The sequence below is a fragment of the Apteryx mantelli genome, unplaced genomic scaffold (assembly GCF_036417845.1).
Source record: "Apteryx mantelli isolate bAptMan1 unplaced genomic scaffold, bAptMan1.hap1 HAP1_SCAFFOLD_105, whole genome shotgun sequence".
NCBI classification, from domain to species: domain Eukaryota; kingdom Metazoa; phylum Chordata; class Aves; order Apterygiformes; family Apterygidae; genus Apteryx; species Apteryx mantelli.
In genome coordinates this window covers 228,930-238,212 of record NW_027118463.1, presented here as the reverse complement: position 1 = coordinate 238,212, position 9,283 = coordinate 228,930, and the positions used below count along the sequence as shown (strand labels likewise).

General features: G+C 60.0%; 1 long non-coding RNA gene across 1 annotated transcript; it reads right to left on the bottom strand.

Annotated features, from left to right (window-relative positions):
* Positions 1-1,378: 1,378 nt before the first annotated feature.
* Positions 1,379-4,366, bottom strand: LOC136995486 (uncharacterized). Its single transcript, XR_010887068.1, has 2 exons — positions 4,183-4,366; positions 1,379-2,547 (listed from the first exon to the last, which is right to left on the bottom strand). It is a non-coding gene; the product is annotated as an uncharacterized lncRNA (long non-coding RNA).
* Between the last annotated feature and the right edge of the window lie 4,917 nt (positions 4,367-9,283).

Here is a 9,283-nt window from a genome sequence, read left to right as displayed (position 1 = left end):
CTCGGTGCTTAGCAAGGCGCCCGTGCCCGTCGACCACGATCAAATGGCTGCGTGCCTTCACTGCCTCGGTGCTTAGCAAGGCACCACGTGCCTTCGGCGCCTACAAAAGCGCCGTTTCCCTTCGGCGCTACTACGGCGTTTGCTAAGCGGCGAGGCGGCGAAGGGACACGGCGCTTTGCTAGGCGGCGAGGGCGAGAAGGCACGCAGCGCTTTCTTAGGCGGCGAGGCGCCGAAGGCACGCCGCGCTGTGTGAGGCGGCGAAGGCACGCACGGCTTTGCCAGCCGCCGAAGGCACGCAGCGCTTTGCTAGGCTGCGATGCGGCGAGGCGCCCAACGCAGGCACTTCTTTGCTAGGCGCCCAAGGCAGACGACGCTTTGCTAGGCGGCGAGGCGGCGAACGCGCAAAGCGATTTGCTCGGCGGTCATTTGCTGCCTCGCACAATAGCTAACCACTGTGCATGTTGGCTGTCTCACAAACAAGCAGCCTGCTGCGTCTCTTCGCTGCCTCGCCAACTAGCAAAGTGTTGCCTCGCTTCGCCTCCAGGAGAAAAAGCCATCCGCGATGCCACTGCGCCACCTGGTGCACAAGCAAAGTGCTGCATCTCTTCGCTGCCTCGCACAATGAGCAAGCACTGGGCATGTTGGCTGTCTCACAAACAAGCAGACTGCTGCATCTCTTCGCTGCCTCGCCAACAAGCAAACCGCTGCATCTCTTCGCTGCCTCGCAAACGAAGGAAGCACTGCGTGCCTTCGGCGCCTAGCAAAGCAGCGCGTGCCTTCGCCGCCTCGCCGCCTAGGAAAGCGCTGCGTGCCTTCTCGCCCTCGCCGCCTAGCAAAGCGCCGTGTGCCTTCGCCGCCTCCCAAATTGCTTCGTGCCTTCGCCGCCTCACCTCCTAGCAAAGCGTCCTCAGCCTTGGCTGCCTAGCAAAGCTGCACGTCCGCTCGCCGCCTAGCAAAGCACTGCGTGCCCTCGCCGCCTCCTAGAGCGCTGCGTCCTTGGGCGCCTGGCAAAGCGCTGCGTGCCTTCGCCGCCTCGCCGCCTAGCAAGGCGCCCGAGCCCGTCGACCACGATCAAATGGCTGCGTGCCTTCGCTGCCTCGCTGCTTAGCAAGGCGCCACATGCCTTCGGCGCCTACAAAAGCGCCGTGTCCCTTCGGCGCTACTACGGCGTTTGCTAAGCGGCGAGGCGGCGAAGGGACGCAGCGGTGTGTGAGGCGGCGAAGGCAAGCAGCGCTTTGCTAGGCGCCGAAGGCACGAAGCGATTGGGGAGGCGGTGAAGGGACACGGCGCTTTGTTGGGTGTTACCGTTCTAGTTCTTACCAAGGAGGCACGGGGCCTTCTCCCCAGACCCCGGACCATCACCACACAGACACCAATATGAGGAGTGGCAAAATGGCGTTTAATGAAGCGCGTCCTGCTCTTTTATAATGCTGTAAAGCCCCGCCTTCTTCTCCGGCAGCAGTGCTCCGCCCGTTACAACCTTCCCATGTTCCGCCCCGCAGTGCCTCCCTGCTCATCCTTTTTCCTCCACATCTCCCCCTCTTCCATCAACGTTTTTTCGTTATATCGAGCGGGACGCAACAAAACACGCGGAAGTGCGGCGTGTCTCGACGGGACCGCCATCGGGTGGTTCCTTGCATTAGTAGCTTCGTGAGCGGAGCTGTGTGCTGCCTCCCCTTCTTCCGCTTCTTAACGCAGGCAGTGTCCTTGTCTTCGTCGGTTCAGGGAAAACCTTAAAGGCATAGGCGGGATTGCTCATTTCCAACAGACTATATTCCCCCCCCCAAAGCCCAGCCATTCCTCCAGAAGTTCTCCTTCTTGTTTTCGAGCAATCCAGACTTGGCCCGCTACTTTCAGCAAGGCTTTCTTAACGCAGCTCAGTATTACACACAAGCATAAGCCTATAATTATGAGGATTAGCAAAATGCGCAAGCCTTCAGCGAGCAGTCCTATTAGCCACTGTGGTAGATTGCCAAACAGGTTAGTTAGCCATTCGTCTAATGGCGTTTATTGTGGGCTGCGTGCAAGCTTACATACAGGTGCACTTCGTTTCCACCCCTAGGCTGCGCGTCACACCGCGTGATCTTCCGCTACGCCTAGTCTACCGCTTCTCATGCAAATATCTTGTCTATGCAGTTTCCCAAGATCCACCACATCTCCCCCCCTTTCTAGAACCTCTTTTTCCTGTACTATTAATTGATATACTCTATGCTCATGTCTATCAAGCAGTTAAGCCGTACATGCCGTAAGCAATAATTCAGAATTAGCAAGCCGCAGCATATCGCTATTACTACTGTGAGTGCTATCAAGCCTAGTGTTATAAGCCATTTCTAATCAAACCATGACAAGATCCACGCCCCTGTGTTGACTTGTTCCCCGTCAGGAAAGTCTCTGTCGGCCCCGCCTCGGGGTTGAACGGGATGCAGTAGTGAGCTGCTCTGTGCGCCTGTGCTCATCTCCTCCAGTATGACTCTGCGGTCCCCGGAATCATGAAGCCGGCGATAAGCATCAATGCAGCCATGCAGCAGCATCCCGTCTGGCGTCGCCCTGTTCAGGATGGAATCTCACCAAGAATGATTAGTTACACCCCAGACCCTCCCGTACGTGCATTTAGGTCAGGTTTTATGCATTTCATTGGAACCCATCTTATCTGCTCCTCCCGTTTTACCGCAGCATACCCTCTTCCCTGTGATATCCACAAGAGAAGCAACGCTGTGGTCCCTTTCTCATCTGGTCCACCGCCGTGACAAGAGCCTGCGCTGCTGCTGTTCCCTGATTCTGTTTTTGCAGTACCGTGCGGATGACAACCGAAAGTGGTGTTCCTTTAGGGATCGTTTTCAGGATGTCCTGCGTCATGGCGTCACTCTGCTGCCAGAGGCACTCCGTCAGGACCGGACCCTGGGCCTCAGGGGGCAAGTCTGACTCTGCAATGGCCCGCTGGAGCCTGTCACAGAATTCAGTGAAGCTCTCTGCGTGTGTCTGTTTTATCTTTGTCCAGGGTGGCTCTACCTTTACTAGCTTCCCGAGTTCTTCATACACGGCCTTTGGGTCGATGGGCGTCCATTCTATGAGCCCTCCGGGCGCCAGGCGTACCGGCAGCGCCGACGGCGTTTCAGGGGGTGCCGTGAGTTTAAGACCCCGTAATGTCACCGCCCCCGCTGATAGTTGCCAATCTGGCAGGTATAACTCGGCTCGGGGCTTTTCGCCACTGGAACCGTCCTGGGATCGTGTGTCGGCCAGTCGCTGCAGCATCCGCTGTTGTTTTTGTACTTCTCTCTCCAGCCTCCGCAGGAGTCGCAGCGCCTGCTCTAGTCCTATCTCCACATCCTCCTCCACCTCCTCCGCTCTCACGCCTCCCTCGCGCTCCCCCCCCCGATAGACTTCTTGAAACCGCCTTGTAAGGCTGTCCATCTCATCCTCGCTCACCCGTTCCCTCCCACTGGCTCGTCTCGTACTATCGAAGGTGACTCTCCTCCGCCCTCTTTCTCTGTCCCCGGCGCCATCTTTGGCCGCTGACTCGCCCTGATTCCAGCTCTTATCAGGTACCATGAGTGCCCCGGGGAGCCACTCATTCGGTGTTCGTATTCTCCCTCGCTCATTCTCTCGCTCATTCTCTCGCTCATTCCCTCGCTCATTCCCTCGCTCATTCTCCCCCCTTTCTCCTTCCCCCTCGGGCTCACTGGGCGTGACAGGGCAAGGTTGTCCTGCTCTGTCTGCCTGTCGCAACTCGTCCCAGGGGTAGTGTGGTGGAGGGGCACGCGAAGCCTCTTCTCCCAGCCCGGCTGGCATCACCAAACCTCCGTCCCGTTGTTCCTCCCCTTGCTCTTTGACCCGCTCCTCTCCCCCCTCTGGCGCCGTCTCCTCCGCCACTCCCTCTATCTCCGTCGACCCCACGCGTATCCCACTCCCTCTAAGTGCCTCTCTAGCCGCCTTCCACGTCTCCCGTTCCTCCCTCGCTCTCCGCAGGAGCATTCTTATCAGCCCCCACACCTTTAACTCCCTCGCGGATCCCCCGTTCATCGGGAACTCCGCCAGCGCTGCTGTGCATTGCAGCCACAGTTCCTCCCGCAGAATCTCTATAGGAGAAGTAATCACTCCCTCCTTCACGAGCCTCTCTACACACGCTCGTATCGCGCTCGCCTTCAGCGGCGCCCGCCATTCCTTGGCGCAGGCCATTACTACCTTACATATGGCCTCCATAGTTCCGGATCCGGATCCCTTCCTCACGCTCCCGGTGCCTACGCCGGCCGAGCCGCCTCCTCGGAATCACGTCGGGGTCACCACTTGTTACCGTTCTCGTTCTTACCGAGGAGGCACGGGGCCTTCTCCCCAGACCCCGGACCATCACCACACAGACACCAATATGAGGAGTGGCAAAATGGCGTTTAATGAAGCGCGTCCTGCTCTTTTATAATGCTGTAAAGCCCCGCCTTCTTCTCCGGCAGCAGTGCTCCGCCCGTTACAACCTTCCCATGTTCCGCCCCGCAGTGCCTCCCTGCTCATCCTTTTTCCTCCACAGTCGGGCGGCGAGGGCGAAAAGGGACGCAGCGCTTTCTTAGGCGGCGAGGCAGCGAAGGAACACGGCGCTTTGCTAGGCGCCGAAGGAACATGCCGCTTTGCTAGGCGGCGACGGGATGCGGAGCTTTGCTAGGCAGCGAGGCGGCGAAGGGACGCGGAGCTTTGCTAGGCGGCGAGGCGGCGAAGGGACGCGGAGCTTTGCTAGGCGGCGAGGTGGCGAAGGGACACGGAGCTTTGCTAGGCAGCGAGGCGGCGAACGCACAAAGCGATTTGCTCGGCGGTCATTCGCTGCCTCGCACAATACCGAACCACTGTGCATGTTGGCTGTCTCACAAACAAGCAGCCTGCTGCGTCTCTTCGCTGCCTCGCCAACTAGAAAACCGCTGCATCTCTTCGCTGCCTCACACAATGAGCAAGCACTGGGCATGTTGGCTGTCTCACAAACAAGGAGACTGCTGCGTCTCTTCGCTGCCTGGCCAACAAGCAAACCGCTCCACCTCTTCGCTGCCTTGCAAACGAAGGAAGCGCTGCGTGCCTTCGGCGCCTAGCAAAGCAGCGCGTGCCTTCGCCGCCTTGCCGCCTAGGAAAGCGCTGCGTGCCTTCTCGCCCTCGCCGCCTAGCAAAGCGCCGTGTGCCTTCGCCGCCTCCCAAATCGCTTCGTGCCTTGGCCGCCTAGCAAAGCGCCTAGCAAAGCGTCCTCAGCCTTGGCTGCGTAGCAAAGCTGCACGTCCGCTCGCCGCCTAGCAAAGCGTCCTCAGCCTTGGCTGCGTAGCAAAGCTGCACGTCCGCTCGCCGCCTAGCAAAGCACTGTGTGCCCTCGCCGCTTCCTAGAGCGCTGCGTCCTTGGGCGCCTGGCAAAGCGCCGTGTCACTTCGGCGCTACTACGGCGTTTGCTAAGCGGCGAGGCGGCGAAGGGACGCAGCGGTGTGTGAGGCGGCGAAGGCAAGCAGCGCTTTGCTAGGCGCCGAAGGCACGAAGCGATTGGGGAGGCGGCGAAGGGACACGGCGCTTTGCTAGGCGGCGAGGGCGAGAAGGCACGCAGCGCTTTCTTAGGCGGCGAGGCGCCGAAGGCACGCCGCGCTGTGTGAGGCGGCGAAGGCACGCACGGCTTTGCCAGCCGCCGAAGGCACGCAGCGCTTTGCTAGGCTGCGATGCGGCGAGGCGCCCAACGCAGGCACTTCTTTGCTAGGCGCCCAAGGAACACGGCGCTTTGCTAGGCGGCGAGGCGGCGAAGGGACGCGGAGCTTTGCTAGGCGGCGAGGCGGCGAAGGGACACGGAGTTTTGCTAGGCAGCGAGGCGGCGAACGCACAAAGCGATTTGCTCGGCGGTCATTCGCTGCCTCGCACAATAGCTAACCACTGTGCATGTTGGCTGTCTCACAAACAAGCAGCCTGCTGCGTCTCTTCGCTGCCTCGCCAACTAGCAAAGTGCTGCCTCGCTTCGCCTCCACGCCAAAAAGCCATCCGCCATGCCACTGCGCCACCTGGTGCACAAGCAAAGTGCTGCATCTCTTCGCTGCCTCGCACAAGGAGCAACCACTGGGCATGTTGGCTGTCTCACAAACAAGGAGACTGCTGAATCTCTCCGCTGCCTTGCCACCAAGCAAACCGCTGCATCTCTTCGCTGCCTCAGCAACAAGCAAACCACTCGATCTGCTCGCCGCCTCGCCAGCATGCAAAGCGCCGCCTCTCTTCGCCGCCTCGCAAACTAAACGCTGCATCTGTTCACTGCCTCGCCAAAAAGCAGACCGCTGCGTCCATTCGCTGACTGGCAGAAAGCAAAGCACGGCGCCTCTTCGCTGCCTGGCCAACAAGCAAAGCGCTCCATCTCTTCGCTGCCTCGCAAACGAAGGAAGCGCTGCGTGCCTTCGCCGCCTAGCAAAGCGCCGTGTCCCTTCGCCGCCTCCCAAATCGCTTCGTGCCTTCGCTGCCTAGCAAAGCGCCTGGCAAAGCGTCCTCAGCCTTCGCTGCCTAGCAAAGCTCCACGTCGGCTCGCCGCCTAGCAAAGCACTGTGTGCCCTCGCCGCCTCCTAGAGCGCTGCGTGCCTTCGGCGCCTGGCAAAGCACTGCGTACCCTCGCCGCCTTGCACAGCGCTGCGTGCCCTCGCCGCCTCGCACAGCGCTGCGTCCTTGGGCGCCTGGCAAAGCGCTGTGTGCCTTCGCCGCCTAGCAAGGCGCCCGAGCCCGTCGACCACCATCAAATGGCTGCGTGCCTTCGCTGCCTCGTGCCTTAGCAAAGCGCCACGTGCCTTCGGCGCCTACAAAAGCGCCGTGTCCCTTCGGCGCTACTACGGCGTTTGCTAAGCGGCGAGGCGGCGAATGTACGCAGCGGTGTGTGAGGCGGCGAAAGCAGACAGCCCTTTGTGAGGCTACGATGCGGCGAGGCGCCAAAGGACGCAGGCGTTTGGCAGGCGGCGGGGGGGAGGAGGGACAAAGCGCTTTGCTAGGCGGCGAGGCGGTGAAGGTACACGGCACTTTGTTTGGCGGTGAGGCGGTGACGGCATGCGCTGCTTTGCTAGGCGCCGAAGGAACACGGCGCTTTACTTGGCACCGACGGGACGCCGAGCTTTGCTATGCTGCGAAGGGGGATGACGCTTTGCTAGGCAGCTAGGCGGCGAAGGGACGGAGCGATTTGGGATGCGGCAAAGGGACACGGCTCTTTGCTAGGCAACGAGGTGGCAAAGGGACGTGGCACTTTGGTGGCGAGGGCCAAAAGGCATGCAGCGCTTTCTTAGGCAGTGAAGGCACGCGGTGCTTTGCTAGGCGGCGAGTTGGTGGAGGTACGCAGCGGTGTGTGAGGTGACGAAGGCACGCAATGCTTTGCCAGGTGGCGAAGGCATGCAGCGCTTTGCCTGGCTGCGATGTGGCAAGGCACCGAGGTGCCGAAGGACGCAGGCGTTTGCCAGGAGGCGAGAGGGGGAGCAACGCAGCGTTTTGCTAGGCGGCGAGGTGCGAGGCGGCGAGCAGATGAGGCGCTTTGCTAGGCGTCGAGGCGCTGAAGAGACGCGGTGCTTTGCTAGGCAGCGAAGGAACATGGCACTTTGCTTGACGGCGATGGGACGCGGAGCTTTGCTAGGCGACGAAGGGAGACGAAGCTTTGCTAGGCAGCGAGGAGGCGAAGGAACACAGTGCTTTGCTAGGCGGTGACGGCACGCGGAGCTTTGCCTGGCTGTGATGCAGAGAGGCTCCGACACACCGAAGGATGCAGCCTTTTGCCAGGCGGCGAGGGGGGGAGGGGCACAGCAGGGTGCTAGGCGGCGAGGCGCCGAGCGGTCGCAGCACTTTGCTAGGCGGCGAAGGCACGCAGCAGACGTGGCGCTTTGCTAGGCGTAGAAGGGAGACAATGCTTTGCTAGGTGGCGAGGCGCCGAACGCAGGCAGTTCTTTGCTAGGCGCCGAAGGAACATGGTGCTTCGCTTGGCGGTGACGGCATGCGGAGCTTTGCTAGGCGGCGAAGGGAGACGGCGCTTTGCTAGGCAGCGAGGCGGTGAAGGGAGGCAGCGCTTTGCCAGGCAGCCAGGGGGCGAACGCACAAAGTGATTTGCTAGGCGGTGATTTGCTGCCTCACAGAATAACTAACTACTGTGGATGTTCGCTGTCTCACAAACAAGCACACCGCTGCATCTCTTTGCCGCCTCCTGAAAATACAAACCGCTGCTCTCTTCACTGCCTCGCAAACTAACTAACCGCTGTGTCTCCTCGCTGCCTGGCGAATACGCAGACTGCTGCATCTAGTCGCCGCATCACAAACTAATTAACCACCGCGCCTCTTCCCTGCCTCGCAAGCTAACTAACGCATACATCTGTCCGCTGCCTCACCACCAAGCACACCGCTGCGTCTCTTCGCTGCCTCGCAGAAAAGCACATCACTGCGTCTATTCGCCCACTCACAAAAAAGCAAAGCACGGCGGCTCTTCCCTACCTCGCAAACACGCAAACCGCTCTATCTCTTTGCTGTCTCGCCAACTAACTAACCGTTGCGTCTCTTTGCTTCCTCGCAAACTAACTGACCTCGACATCTCTTCGCTGCCTCGCCAGCTAGCAAAGTGCTGCCTCGCTTCGCCTCCATGCCAAAAAGCAATCCGCGATGCCACTGCGCCACCTGGTGCACAAGCAAAGTGCTGCATCTCTTCGCTGCCTCGCACAAGGAGCAACCACTGTGCGTGTTTGCTGTCTCACAAACAAGGAGACTGCTGAATCTCTTTGCTGCCTTGCCAACAAGCAAACCACTATATCTGTTTGCCGCCTCGCCAGCATACAAACCGCTGTGTCTCTTCGCTGCCTGCCCAACAAGCAAACCGCTGCGTCTCTTCGCTGCATCGCAAAGAAGCAAACCATTGCGTCTCTTCGCCACATGGCCAAATAACTGCGCGCTGCTTTTCTTCGATGCCTCGCAAACAAGCATGCCGCTGCATCTCTTGCATGCCTCGCAAACTAAGGAAACGCTGCACCTCTTTGCTCCCTCGTCAAGAAGCAAAGCGCTGCATCTCTTTGCCGCCTCGCAAACTAAACGGTGCATCTGTTCACTGCCTCGCCAAAAAGCAGACCGCTGCGTCTATTCGCTGACTGGCAGAAAGCAAAGCATTGTGCCTGTTCCCTGCCTGGCCAACAAGCAAACCGCTCCATCTCTTCGCTGCCTCGCAAACGAAGGAAGCGCTGCGTGCCTTCGGCACCTAGCAAAGCAGCACCTGTTCGCTGCCTGGCCAACAAGCAAACCGCTCCATCTCTTCGCTGCCTTGCAAACGAAGGAAGCGCTGTGTGCCTTC